At 45.8% G+C, this 15646-nt stretch overlaps 1 pseudogene; it reads left to right on the top strand.

The window, feature by feature from the left end:
• The window catches only part of LOC135513362 (ryanodine receptor 2-like), a 358078-nt pseudogene that overhangs the window by 49930 nt on the left and 292502 nt on the right, over window positions 1-15646 (top strand).

Here is a 15646-nt window from a genome sequence, read left to right as displayed (position 1 = left end):
ACACCCGTTAGACTACTTCTCTCTCATCAAGAAACCGCCTATTTGAATTCCAGGAGTAATTTAAAACACCAGTCGGGACAACTTTGTTAGTTTTAATTAATTGCATATTTCCTGGAGATGAGAAGGAGGGAGAGAGAGAGAGGTGAAGCCCGAGACGGAGTGCCATTTAAATGCAGAAATTAATTCCGTGACCTGAATCTCAGACACATCACTGTCCCAAATGGCACCCTCATCCCTATATGGTACACTACAGCCCTATACCCTATATAACACACTACTTTATACTACAACCGTATTCCCTATATCGTGCACTACTTTATACTACAGCCCTATTCCCTATATAGTACACTACTTTATACAACAGCCCTATTCCCTATATAGTAAACTACCTTATACTACAGCCCTATTCCCTATATTGTGCACTACTTTATACTACAGCCCTATTCCCTATATAGTAAACTACCTTATACTACAGCCCTATTCCCTATATAGTGCACTACTTTATACAACAGCCCTATTCCCTATATAGTGCACTACTTTATACAACAGCCCTATTCCCTATGTAGTGCACTACATTATACTACATTCCTATTCCCTATAAAGTGCACTACTTTATACTACAGCCCTATTCCCTATATAGTGCACTACTTTATACTACAGCCCTATTCCCTATATAGTGCACTACTTTATATTACAGCCCTATTCCCTATATAGTGCACTACTTTATACTACAGCCATATTCCCTATATAGTGCACTACTTTATACTACAGCCCTATTCCCTATATAGTGCACTACTTTATACTACAGCCCTATTCCCTATATAGTGCACTACTTTATACTACAGCCCTAGTCCCTATATAGTACACTACTTTATATTACAGCCCTATTCCCTATATAGTGCACTACTTTATATTACAGCCCTATTCCCTATATAGTGCACTACTTTATACTACAGCCCTATTCCCTATATACTACACTACTTTATACTACAGCCCTATTCCCTATATACTACACTACTTTATACTACAGCACTATTCCCTATATACTACACTACTTTATACTACAGCCCTATTCCCTATATAGTGCACTACTTTATACTACAGCCGTATTCCCTATATAGTACACTACTTTACTCTACGCCCAGTCTAGATCCAAAAGGCTTCTAAACAGCTTCTACCCCCAAGCCATAAGACTGCTGAACAGCTAATCAAATGGCTACCCAGACTATTTGCACCCCCTTCTACGCTGCTGCTACTCTCTGTTTATTATCTATGCATTAGCACTTTAATAACTCTACCTACATGTACATGTGACTAACCGATGCCCCCGCACATTGACTCTGTACCGGTATCCCCTGTATATAGCCTCCACATTGACTCTGTACCTGTACCCCCTGTATAAAGCCTCCACATTGACTCTGTACCGGTACCCCCTGTATATAACCTCCACATTGACTCTGTACTGGTACTCCCTGTATATAGCCTCCACATTGACTCTGTACCGGTACCCCCTGTATATAGTCTCCACATTGACTCTGTACCGGTACCCCCTGTATATAGCCTCCACATTGACTCTGTACCAGTACCCCCTGTATATAGCCTCCACATTGACTCTGTACCGTAACACCCTGTATATAGCCTCCACATTGACTCTCTACCGGTATCCCCTGTATATAGCCTCCACATTGACTCTGTACCGGTACCCCCTGTATATAGCCTCCACATTGACTCTGTACCGGTACCCCCTGTATATAGCCTCCACATTGACTCTGTACCGTAACACCCTGTATATAGCCTCCACATTGACTCTGTACCAGTACACCCTGTATATAGCCTCCACATTGACTCTGTACCAGTACACCCTGTATATAACCTCCACATTGACTCTGTACCGGTACACCCTGTATATAGCCTCCACATTGACTCTGTACCAGTACACCCTGTATATAACCTCCACATTGACTCTGTACCGGTACACCCTGTATATAGCCTCCACATTGACTCTGTACCAGTACACCCTGTATATAGCCTCCACATTGACTCTGTACCAGTACACCCTGTATATAGCCTCCACATTGACTCTGTACTGGTACTCCCTGTATATAGCCTCCACATTGACTCTGTACCGGTACCCCCTGTATATAGTCTCCACATTGACTCTGTACCGGTACCCCCTGTATATAGCCTCCACAAGTTTGACTCTGTACCAGTACCCCTGTATATAGCCTCCACATTGACTCTGTACCGGTACCCCCTGTATATAGCCTCCACATTGACTCTGTACCGGTACCCCCTGTATATAGCCTCCACATTGACTCTGTACCGTAACACCCTGTATATAGCCTCCACATTGACTCTGTACCAGTACACCCTGTATATAGCCTCCACATTGACTCTGTACCAGTACACCCTGTATATAACCTCCACATTGACTCTGTACCGGTACACCCTGTATATAGCCTCCACATTGACTCTGTACCAGTACACCCTGTATATAACCTCCACATTGACTCTGTACCGGTACACCCTGTATATAGCCTCCACATTGACTCTGTACCAGTACACCCTGTATATAGCCTCCACATTGACTCTGTACCAGTACACCCTGTATATAGCCTCCACATTGACTCTGTACCAGTACACCCTGTATATAGCCTCCACATTGATTCTGTACTGGTACTCCCTGTATATAGCCTCCACATTGACTCTGTACCGGTACCCCCTGTATATAGTCTCCACATTGACTCTGTACCGGTACCCCTTGTATATAGCCTCCACATTGACTCTGTACCAGTACCCCCTGTATATAGCCTCCACATTGACTCTGTACCGTAACACCCTGTATATAGCCTCCACATTGACTCTCTACCGGTATCCCCTGTATATAGCCTCCACATTGACTCTGTACCGGTACCCCTGTATATAGCCTCCACATTGACTCTGTACCGGTACCCCCTGTATATAGCCTCCACATTGACTCTGTACCGTAATACCCTGTATATAGCCTCCACATTGACTCTGTACCAGTACACCCTGTATATAGCCTCCACATTGACTCTGTACCAGTACACCCTGTATATAACCTCCACATTGACTCTGTACCGGTACACCCTGTATATAGCCTCCACATTGACTCTGTACCAGTACACCCTGTATATAACCTCCACATTGACTCTGTACCGGTACACCCTGTATATAGCCTCCACATTGACTCTGTACCAGTACCCCCTGTATATAGCCTCCACATTGACTCTGTACCGTAACACCCTGTATATAGCCTCCACATTGACTCTCTACCGGTATCCCCTGTATATAGCCTCCACATTGACTCTGTACCGGTACCCCCTGTATATAGCCTCCACATTGACTCTGTACCGGTACCCCCTGTATATAGCCTCCACATTGACTCTGTACCGTAATACCCTGTATATAGCCTCCACATTGACTCTGTACCAGTACACCCTGTATATAGCCTCCACATTGACTCTGTACCAGTACACCCTGTATATAACCTCCACATTGACTCTGTACCAGTACACCCTGTATATAGCCTCCACATTGACTCTGTACCAGTACACCCTGTATATAACCTCCACATTGACTCTGTACCGGTACCCCCTGTATATAGCCTCCACATTGACTCTGTACCAGTACACCCTGTATATAGCCTCCACATTGACTCTGTACCGGTACCCCCTGTATATAGCCTCCACATTGACTCTGTACCGGTACCCCCTGTATATAGCCTCCACATTGACTCTGTACCGGTACCCCCTGTATATAACCTCCACATTGACTCTGTACCGGTACCCCCTGTATATAGCCTCCACATTGACTCTGTACCGGTACCCCCTGTATATAGCCTCCACATTGACTCTGTACCGGTACCCCCCCCCCCCCCTTTTAATGTTGCTGTTTTATTTTCTATTTTTTACTTAACACTTGTTTTTCATAGAACAGCATTGTTGGTTAAGGGCTTGTAAGTAAGCAGCATTTCACTGTGAGGTCTACTACACCTGTTGTATTCAGCATTTCACTGTAAGGTCTACTACACCTGTTGTATTCAGCATTTCACTGTGAGGTCTACTACACCTGTTGTATTCAGCATTTCACTGTGAGGTCTACTACACCTGTTGTATTCAGCATTTCACTGTAAGGTCTACTACACCTGTTGTATTCAGCATTTCACTGTGAGGTCTACTACACCTGTTGTATTCAGCATTTCACTGTGAGGTCTACTACACCTGTTGTATTCAGCATTTCACTGTGAGGTCTACTACACCTGTTGTATTCAGCATTTCACTGTAAGGTCTACTACACCTGTTGTATTCAGCATTTCACTGTGAGGTCTACTACACCTGTTGTATTCAGCATTTCACTGTGAGGTCTACTACACCTGTTGTATTCAGCATTTCACTGTGAGGTCTACTACACCTGTTGTATTCAGCATTTCACTGTAAGGTCTACTACACCTGTTGTATTCAGCATTTCACTGTGAGGTCTACTACATCTGTTGTATTTGGGGCCTGTGGCAAATATAATTTGAATTGATTTGTGTGAAGTTAGTCACACCCGCTCTTAGTGAAGCTGACTTTTCCTTTCTGATTGGTCTGAAGGACTCTCTTGGCCCTGGGTTGCCACGTGGGGCTGGCTGATGAGCACGCTGTGGAGAAGGTGAAGAACCTCAAGCTCTCCGCTACGTGAGTCACTTTCCTCACTTCAGTCAGCCTGTACCATCTTCTTACACAACAGTTAGTACCTACTGTGTGTTCTCCAGCCTCTGCTGCTTGTCGCTAAGATTGACAACTCTGCTCATAGCTATTTACGTTCTCCAAGTGCAATGTCAATGACTGCGAGTGTGTTGGATGTACTTGTACACATTTCAGTTTAAGTGCACATTTTGCCTTAGCTTGTGCCTTACCAAAAAATGACTATTTTTCTGTTTTAACCTAGTCCTTTACCAGTTGGGTGTCTGTTTTAATGTTTTAACCTAGTCCTTTATCCGATGGGTGTCTGTTTTAATGTTATAACCTAGTCTTTTACCAGATGGGTGTCTGTTTTAATGTTTTAACCTAGTCCTTTACCAGATGGGTGTCTGTTTTAACGTTTTAACCTAGTCCTTTATCAGATGGGTGTCTGTTTTAACCTAGTCCTTTACCAGATGGGTGTCTGTTTTAATGTTTTAATCTAGTCCTTTACCAGATGGGTGTCTGTTTTAATGTTTTAACCTAGTCCTTTACCAGATGGGTGTCTGTTTTAATGTTTTAATCTAGTCCTTTACCAGATGGGTGTCTGTTTTAATGTTTTAACCTAGTCCTTTACCAGATGGGTGTCTGTTTTAATGTTTTAACCTCGTCCTTTACCAGATGGGTGTCTGTTTTAATGTTTTAACCTAGTCCTTTACCAGATGGGTGTCTGTTTTAATATTTTAACCTAGTCATTTACCAGATGGGTGTCTGTTTTAATGTTTTAACCTAGTCCTTTACCAGATGGGTGTCTGTTTTAATGTTTTAACCTAGTCCTTTACCAGATGGGTGTCTGTTTTAATGTTTTAACCTAGTCCTTTACCAGATGGGTGTCTGTTTTAATGTTTTAACCTAGTCCTTTACCAGATGGGTGTCTGTTTTAATGTTTTAACCTAGTCCTTTATCAGATGGGTGTCTGTTTTAATGTTTTAACCTAGTCCCTTATCAGATGGGTGTCTGTTTTAATGTTATAACCTAGTCCTTTACCAGATGGGTGTCTGCTTTAATGTTTTAACCTAGTCCTTTATCAGATGGGTGTCTGTTTTAACCTAGTCCTTTACCAGATGGGTGTCTGTTTTAATGTTTTAACCTAGTCCTTTATTAGATGGGTGTCTGTTTTAATGTTTTAATCTAGTCCTTTACCAGATGGGTGTCTGTTTTAATGTTTTAACCTAGTCCTTTACCAGATGGGTGTATGTTTTAACGTTTTAACCTAGTCCTTTATCAGATGGGTGTCTGTTTTAATCTTTTAACCTAGTCCTTTACCAGATGGGTGTCTGTTTTAATGTTTTAATCTAGTCCTTTATCAGATGGGTGTCTGTTTTAACCTAGTCCTTTACCAGATGGGTGTCTGTTTTAATGTTTTAACCTAGTCCTTTACCAGATGGGTGTCTGTTTTAACGTTTTAACCTAGTCCTTTATCAGATGGGTGTCTGTTTTAACCTAGTCCTTTACCAGATGGGTGTATGTTTTAATGTTTTAACCTAGTCCTTTACCAGATGGGTGTCTGTTTTAATGTTTTAATCTAGTCCTTTATCAGATGGGTGTCTGTTTTAACCTAGTCCTTTACCAGATGGGTGTCTGTTTTAATGTTTTAACCTAGTCCTTTACCAGATGGGTGTCTGTTTTAATGTTTTAACCTAGTCCCTTATCAGATGGGTGTCTGTTTTAATGTTTTAACCTAGTCCTTTACCAGATGGGTGTCTGTTTTAATGTTTTAACCTAGTCCTTTACCAGATGGGTAAACATTCCCACCCCAAACAATTTTTCTCCCAATCAACAGCGTCTCCCTAGACTAATGTTTTCTCTCTCTCTATTTGTCCATGCGTTCTCTCTGGTCCAGTTATGAGCTGTCTAGTGGCTACAAGCCTGCTCCTATGGACCTGGGGCACATCAAGCTGGCCTCTACCCAGGAGGCCATGGTGGACAAGCTGGCAGAGAACGCTCACAATGTGTGGGCCAGGGATCGCATACGCCAGGGCTGGACCTACGGCATCCAGCAGGTGTGTCACCCAAAGGTGTGTGTGTTTGTGTGCAGCCGGGCTGCAGCGGTGTGGGGGTGGGGGTGCTGGTGGGGGTGGGGGTGCTGGTGGAGGTGGTGGGGGTGGTGGGGGCGTTGACCAGGGTGCTGAAACAGCTCAACAGCCGCCCCCAAAAAACTGTATAGGACCATTGGCATCTTTAATGGGCCCACTACAGAGGTGCTGATGGGCCCACTACAGAGGTGCTGATGGGCCCACTACAGAGGTACTGATGGGTCCACTACAGAGGTACTGATGGGCCCACTACAGAGGTACTGATGGGCCCACTACAGAGGTACTGATGGGCCCACTACAGAGGTGCTGATGGGCCCACTACAGAGGTGCTGATGGGCCCACTACAGAGGTGCTGATGGGCCCACTACAGAGGTACTGATGGGCCCACTACAGAGGTACTGATGGGCCCACTACAGAGGTGCGGATGGGCCCACAACAGAGGTGCTGATGGGCCCACTACAGAGATACTGATGGGCCCACTACAGAGGTACTGATGGGCCCACTACAGAGGTACTGATGGGCCCACTACAGAGGTACTGATGGGCCCACTACAGAGGTACTGATGGGCCCACTACAGAGATACTGATGGGCCCACTACAGAGGTGCGGATGGGCCCACTACAGAGGTACTGATGGGCCCACTACAGAGGTACTGATGGGCCCACTACAGAGGTGCTGATGGGCCCACTACAGAGGTGCTGATGGGCCCACTACAGAGGTACTGATGGGCCCACTACAGAGGTGCTGATGGGCCCACTACAGAGGTGCTGATGGGCCCACTACAGAGGTGCTGATGGGCCCACTACAGAGGTACTGATGGGCCCACTACAGATGTACTGATGGGCCCACTACAGAGGTACTGATGGGCCCACTACAGAGGTGCGGATGGGCCCACAACAGAGGTGCTGATGGGCCCACTACAGAGATACTGATGGGCCCACTACAGAGGTGCTGATGGGCCCACTACAGAGGTACTGATTGGCCCACTACAGGGATACTGATGGGCCCACTACAGAGGTACTGATGGGCCCACTACAGAGGTACTGATGGGCCCACTACAGAGGTACTGATGGGTCCACTACAGAGGTACTGATGGGCCCACTACAGAGGTACTGATGGGCCCACTACGGAGGTACTGATGGGCCCACTACAGAGGTACTGATGGGCCCACTACAGAGGTGCTGATGGGCCCACTACAGAGGTACTGATGGGCCCACTACAGAGGTTCTGCTGTAGCTAGAACTATCACCACTGGGAGGTGCGAGTCTGACGTTTTCCTGATCTGCCTGTCAGCTCAAGTTAACCTCAGCTTAGTACATACTAACGACTAGACTACAGACTACAGACTATACTACAGGGTGGAGAGTGGAGGGTGGAGGGAGAGGGCTAGGAGAGGGGATGACTGGTAGAGCTTCTACATGGAGGAAGGAGAGGGGATGACTGGTAGGAAGGAGAGGGGATGACTGGTAGGAAGGAGAGGGGATGACTGGTAGGAAGGAGAGGGGATGACTGGTAGGAAGGAGAGGGGATGACTGGTAGGGATGAGAGGGGATGACTGGTAGGAAGGAGAGGGGATGACTGGTTGGAAGGAGAGGGGATGACTGGTAGGGAGGAGAGGGGATGACTGGTAGGGAGGAGAAGGGATGACTGGTAGGGAGGAGAGGGGATGACTGGTAGGAAGGAGAGGGGATGACTGGTAGGAAGGAGAGGGGATGACTGGTAGGAAGGAGAGGGGATGACTGGTAGGAAGGAGAGGTGATGACTGGTAGGAAGGAGAGGGGATGACTGGTAGGGAGGAGAAGGGATGACTGGTAGGGAGGAGAGGGGATGACTGGTAGGGAGGAGAAGGGATGACTGGTAGGGAGGAGAGGGGATGACTGGTAGGAAGGAGAGGGGATGACTGGTTGGAAGGAGAGGGGATGACTGGTAGGGAGGAGAGGGGATGACTGGTAGGGAGGAGAAGGGATGACTGGTAGGGAGGAGAGGGGATGACTGGTAGGAAGGAGAGGGGATGACTGGTAGGAAGGAGAGGGGATGACTGGTAGGGAGGAGAAGGGATGACTGTTAGGAAGGAGAGGGGATGACTGGTAGGAAGGAGAGGGGATGACTGGTAGGAAGGAGAGGGGATGACTGGTAGGGAGGAGAAGGGATGACTGGTAGGGAGGAGAAGGGATGACTGTTAGGAAGGAGAGGGGATGACTGGTAGGAAGGAGAGGGGATGACTGGTTGGAAGGAGAGGGGATGACTGGTAGGAAGGAGAGGGGATGACTGGTAAGAAGGAGAGGGGATGACTGGTAAGAAGGAGAGGGGATGACTTGTAGGAAGGAGAGGGGATGACTGGTAGGAAGGAGAGGGGATGACTGTTAGGAAGGAGAGGGGATGACTGGTAGGAAGGAGAGGGGATGACTGGTAGGGAGGAGAGGGGATGACTGGTAGGGAGGAGAAGGGATGACTGGTAGGGAGGAGAAGGGATGACTGTTAGGAAGGAGAGGGGATGACTGTTAGGAAGGAGAGGGGATGACTGGTAGGAAGGAGAGGGGATGACTGGTTGGAAGGAGAGGGGATGACTGGTAGGAAGGAGAGGGGATGACTGGTAGGAAGGAGAGTGGATGACTGGTAGGAAGGAGAGGGGATGACTGGTAGGGAGGAGAGGGGATGACTGGTAGGAAGGAGAGGGGATGACTGGTAGGAAGGAGAGGGGATGACTGGTAAGAAGGAGAGGGGATGACTTGTAGGAAGGAGAGGGGATGACTGGTAGGAAGGAGAGGGGATGACTGTTAGGAAGGAGAGGGGATGACTGGTAGGAAGGAGAGGGGATGACTGGTAGGAAGGAGAGGGGATGACTGGTAGGAAGGAGAGGGGATGACTGGTAGGGAGGAGAGGGGATGACTGGTAGGGAGGAGAAGGGATGACTGGTAGGGAGGAGAGGGGATGACTGGTAGGAAGGAGAGGGGATGACTGGTAGGGAGGAGAAGGGATGACTGGTAGGGAGGAGAAGGGATGACTGTTAGGAAGGAGAGGGGATGACTGGTAGGAAGGAGAGAGGATGACTGGTAGGAAGGAGAGGGGATGACTGGTCGGAAGGAGAGGATGACTGGTAAGAAGGAGAGGGGATGACTGGTAAGAAGGAGAGGGGATGACTGGTAGGAAGGAGAGGGGATGACTGGTAGGAAGGAGAGGGGATGACTGGTAGGAAGGAGAGGGGATGACTGGTAGGAAGGAGAGGGGATGACTGGTAGGAAGGAGAGGGGATGACTGGTAGGAAGGAGAGGGGATGACTGGTAAGAAGGAGAGGGGATGACTGGTAGGAAGGAGAGGGGATGACTGGTAGGAAGGAGAGAGGATGACTGGTAGGAAGGAGAGGGGATGACTGGTCGGAAGGAGAGGATGACTGGTAAGAAGGAGAGGGGATGACTGGTAAGAAGGAGAGGGGATGACTGGTAGGAAGGAGAGGGGATGACTGGTAGGAAGGAGAGGGGATGACTGGTAGGAAGGAGAGGGGATGACTGGTAGGAAGGAGAGGGGATGACTGGTAGGAAGGAGAGGGGATGACTGGTAAGAAGGAGAGGGGATGACTGGTAGGAAGGAGAGGGGATGACTGGTAAGAAGGAGAGGGGATGACTGGTAAGAAGGAGAGGGGATGACTGGTAAGACTGCTACATGCAGGATTACAGCTGTCAGGGTTATTCATCAAGTGTGTTAAGACACATGCTGTTAAAAGTCCTGAGAATTGTCCTGGTAGTGGAACCAGTCCTGGTAGTGGAACCACAACAGTCTATGGTTGTCATGGAGAAATATAGGTAGGCTTTAGTCTGGTACAGAGCAAGTCTAGAGGTTAGGGTTAGGCTGTTGTATATATTGTTTTAGAGGGGGTTAGGGTTAGTCTGGTGTATATATTGTTTTAGAGGGGGTTAGGGTTAGTCTGGTGTATCCATTGTTTTAGAGGGGGTTAGGGTTAGTCTGGTGTATCCATTGTTTTAGAGGGGGTTAGGGTTAGTCTAGTGTATATATTGTTTTAGAGGGGGTTAGGGTTACTCTGGTGTATATATTGTTTTAGAGGGGATTTGGGTTAGTCTGGTGTATATATTGTTTTAGAGGAAGTTAGGGTTTGGTGTATATATTGTTTTAGAGGGGGTTAGGGTTAGTATGGTGTATATATTGTTTTAGAGGGGGTTAGGGTTAGTCTGGTGTATCCACTGTTTGAGAGGGGGTTAGGGTTTGTATGGTGTATATATTGTTTTAGAGGGGGTTAGGCTGGTGCATATATTGTTTTAGAGGGGGTTAGGGTTAGTCTGGTGTATACATTGTTTGAGAGGGGGTTAGGGTTAGTATGGTGTATATGTTGTTTTAGAGGGGGTTAGGGTTTGTCTGGTGTATATATTGTTTTAGAGGGGGTTAGGGTTCGTCTGGTGTATATATTGTTTTAGAGGGGGTTAGGGTTAGTCTGGTGTATATATTGTTTTAGAGGGGGTTAGGGTTAGTCTGGTGTATATATTGTTTTAGAGGGGGTTAGAGTTAGTTTGGTGTATATATTGTTTTAGAGGGGGTTAGGGTTAGTCTGGTGTATATATTGTTTTAGAGGGGGTTAGGGTTAGTCTGGTGTATATATTGTTTTAGAGGGGGTTAGGGTTAGGCTGGTGTATATATTGTTTTAGAGGGGGTTAGGGTTAGGCTGGTGTATATATTGTTTTAGAGGGGGTTAGGGTTAGTCTGGTGTATATATTGTTTTAGAGGGGGTTAGGGTTAGTCTGGTGTATATATTGTTTTAGAGGGGGATAGGGTTAGGCTGGTGTATATATTGTTTTAGAGGGGGTTAGGGTTAGTCTGGTGTATATATTGTTTTAGAGGGGGTTAGGGTTAGTCTGGTGTATATATTGTTTTAGAGGGGGTTTGGGTTAGTCTGGTTCATATATTGTTTTAGATGGGGTTAGGGTTACTCTGGTGTATATATTGTTTTAGAGGGGGTTAGGGTTCGTCTGGTGTATATATTGTTTTAGAGGGGGTTAGGGTTCGTCTGGTGTATATATTGTTTTAGAGGGGATTAGGGTTAGTCTGGTGTATATGTTGTTTTAGAGGGGGTTAGGGTTAGTCTGGTGCATATATTGTTTTAGAGGGGGTTAGGGTTAGTCTGGTGTATATATTGTTTTAGAGGGGGTTAGGGTTAGTCTGGTGTATATATTGTTTTAGAGGGGGTTAGGGTTAGGCTGGTGTATATATTGTTTTAGAGTGGGTTAGGGTTAGTCTGGTGTATATATTGTTTTAGAGAGGGTTAGGGTTAGTCTGGTGTATATATTGTTTTAGAGGGGGTTAGGGTTAGTCTGGTACATATATTGTTTTAGAGGGGATTAGGGTTAGTCTGGTGTATATATTGTTTTAGAGGGGGTTAGGCTGGTGTATATATTGTTTTAGAGTGGGTTAGAGTTAGAATGGTGTATATATTGTTTTAGAGGGGGTTAGGGTTAGTCTGGTGAGAGGGGTAAGGCCTTCCATATTTGCCTTTGCGTTTATAAAGTTAGAGATACACGTAGTGAACACACATCCAATGACTTGCAGGGTAGAACTCAATACAACTAAGGGTACTTATCTTTCTGATATGTTTATGAAGTCCTCCTCTTCTTTAGGTCAGTGTGTTTTTGAAGTCCTAACTCCTCTTCTTTAGTTCAGTGTGTTTATGAAGTCCTCTTCTTCTTTAGGTCAGTGTGTTTATGAAGTCCTAACTCCTCTTCTTTAGGTCAGTGTGTTTATGAAGTCCTAACTCCTCTTCTTTAGGTCAGTGTGTTTATGAAGTCCTCCTCTTCTTTAGGTCAGTGTGTTTATGAAGTCCTAACTCCTCTTCTTTAGGTCAGTGTGTTTATGAAGTCCTCCTCTTCTTTAGGTCAGTGTGTTTATGAAGTCCTAACTCCTCTTCTTTACGTCAGTGTGTTTATGAAGGCCTAACTCCTCTTCTTTAGGTCAGTGTGTTTATGAAGTCTTAACTCCTCTTCTTTAGGTCAGTGTGTTTATGAAGTCCTAACTCCTCTTCTTTAGTTCAGTGTGTTTATGAAGTCCTCCTCTTCTTTAGGTCAGTGTGTTTATGTAGTCCTAACTCCTCTTCTTTAGTTCAGTGTGTTTATGAAGTCCTAACTCCTCTTCTTTAGGTCAGTGTGTTTATGAAGTCCTAACTCCTCTTCTTTAGGTCAGTGTGTTTATGAAGTCCTAACTCCTCTTATTTAGGTCAGTGTGTTTATGAAGTCCACATCTTCTTTAGGTCAGTGTGTTTATGAAGTCCTAACTCCTCTTCTTTAGGTCAGTGTGTTTATGAAGTCCTAACTCCTCTTCTTTAGGTCAGTGTGTTTATGAAGTCCTAACTCCTCTTCTTTAGGTCAGTGTGTTTATGAAGTCATAACTCCTCTTATTTAGGTCAGTGTGTTTATGAAGTCCTATCTCCTCTTCTTTAGGTCAGTGTGTTTATGAAGTCCCAACGCATCTTCTTTAGTTTAGTGTGTTTATGAAGTCCTAACTCCTCTTCTTTAGGTCAGTGTGTTTATGAAGTCCTAACTCCTCTTCTTTAGGTCAGTGTGTTTATGAAGTCCTCCTCTTCTTTAGGTCAGTGTGTTTATGAAGTCCTCATCTTCTTTAGGTCAGTGTGTTTATGAAGTCCTAACTCCTCTTCTTTAGGTCAGTGTGTTTATGAAGTCCTAACTCCTCTTCTTTAGGTCAGTGTGTTTATGAAGTCCTAACTCCTCTTATTTAGGTCAGTGTGTTTATGAAGTCCTAACTCCTCTTCTTTAGGTCAGTGTGTTTATGAAGTCCCAACTCACCTTCTTTAGTTTAGTGTGTTTATGAAGTCCTAACTCCTCTTCTTTAGGTCAGTGTGTTTATGAAGTCCTAACTCCTCTTCTTTAGTTCAGTGTGTTTATGAAGTCCTAACTCATCTTCTTTAGGCCAGTGTGTTTATGAAGTCCTCCTCTTCATTAGGTCAGTGTGTTTATGAAGTCCTCCTCTTATTTAGGTCAGTGTGTTTATGAAGTCCTAACTCCTCTTCTTTAGGTCAGTGTGTTTATGAAGTCCTAACTCCTCTTATTTAGGTCAGTGTGTTTATGAAGTCCTAATTCCTCTTCTTTAGGTCAGTGTGTTTATGAAGTCCTCCTCTTCTTTAGGTCAGTGTGTTTATGAAGTCCTCATCTTCTTTAGGTCAGTGTGTTTATGAAGTCCTAACTCCTCTTCTTTAGGTCAGTGTGTTTATGAAGTCCTAACTCCTCTTCTTTAGGTCAGTGTGTTTATTAAGTCCTAACTCCTCTTATTTAGGTCAGTGTGTTTATGAAGTCCTAACTCCTCTTCTTTTGGTCAGTGTGTTTATGAAGTCCCAACTCATCTTCTTTAGTTTAGTGTGTTTATGAAGTCCTAACTATCTCCCCCTTCCTTGTGAAGGATGTGAAGAATCGTAGGAACCCCCGCTTGGTTCCGTACACTCTGCTGGACGAGAGGACCAAGAAGTCCAACAAGGACAGTCTGAGGGAGGCTGTCCGCACCCTGCTGGGGTACGGATACAACCTGGAGGCTCCGGATCAGGACCATGGTACAGTCAAAGCACACACACACCCCTGACCTCCTTTATGGTTCAGTCCAAACTCTACCTCACACACCCATCACCTCCTTTATGGTTCAGTCCAAACTCTACCTCACACACCCATCACCTCCTTTATGGTTCAGTCCAAACACTCTACCTCACACACCCCTCACCTCCTTTATGGTTCAGTCCAAACACTCTACCTCACCTCCCTCCACATCGGCGACCTGGGTTAAATCCACTACCCCTGACAGAGACAATACACTCCTACTCTCCCTCCACATCAGTGACCTGGGTTAAATCCACTACCCCTGACAGAGACAATACCCTCCTACTCTCCCTCATTCATCAGTGACCTGGGTTAAATCCACTACCCCTGACATTGACAATACCCTCCTACTCTCCCTCCACATCAGTGACCTGGGTTAAATCCACTACCCCTGACAGAGACAATACCCTCCACATCAGTGACCTGGGTTAAATACACTACCCCTGACAGAGACAATACCCTCCTACTCTCCCTCCACATCAGTGACCTGGGTTAAATCCACTACCCCTGACAGTGACAATACCCTCCTACTCTTCCTCATTCATCAGAGCCCAACAGCACATAAAACCCCACAGAGTCTCTTATATAAGCCCAATGACGTGTTGACCCACTAGTCTGTTCAGAGGGGCTTTTATGACGCACAGGGAGATTTCTGTTTCCTCGTGACATGATTGTATTTACTGTTCTATTGCAGGAGCATGCAGCAGTTGTCTGTGTACACACTAAGACAAATATCATTTTAATATAGCTTTCACTGTGGCGCTAGCTGTGGCGCTAGCTGTGGAGATAGCTGTGACGCTAGCTGTGGAGATAGCTGTGATGCTAGCTGTGGAGATAGCCGCGATGCTAGCTGTGGAGATAGCTGTGACGCTAGCTGTGGAGATAGCTGCGATGCTAGCTGTGGAGATAGCCGCGATGCTAGCTGTGGAGATAGCTGTGGTGCTAGCTGTGGATATAGCTGTGGCACTAGCTGTGGAGATAGCTGTGACGCTAGCTGTGGAGATAGCTGTGATGCTAGCTGTGGAGATAGCCGCAATGCTAGCTGTGGAGATAGCTGTGGATATAGCTGTGGCACTAGCTGTGTATTAATGTCAGAGTATAGTATAGGATATTACCCTGGTTAACCAACCTACAACAGGTTGTGTATTAATGTCAGAGTATAGTATAGGATATTACACTACCCTGGTAGTAGTCAAAGCCGTCACCACGTAGATAAAGAGCTCCAGTTGTTGGATGTTCAGTTCAAATGCATTGGCCTCTTGTTGGAC

This window comes from Oncorhynchus masou, chromosome 24, assembly GCF_036934945.1.
Source record: "Oncorhynchus masou masou isolate Uvic2021 chromosome 24, UVic_Omas_1.1, whole genome shotgun sequence".
In the NCBI taxonomy this organism is placed as follows: domain Eukaryota; kingdom Metazoa; phylum Chordata; class Actinopteri; order Salmoniformes; family Salmonidae; genus Oncorhynchus; species Oncorhynchus masou.
This window is presented reverse-complemented; position numbering and strand designations above follow the sequence as displayed.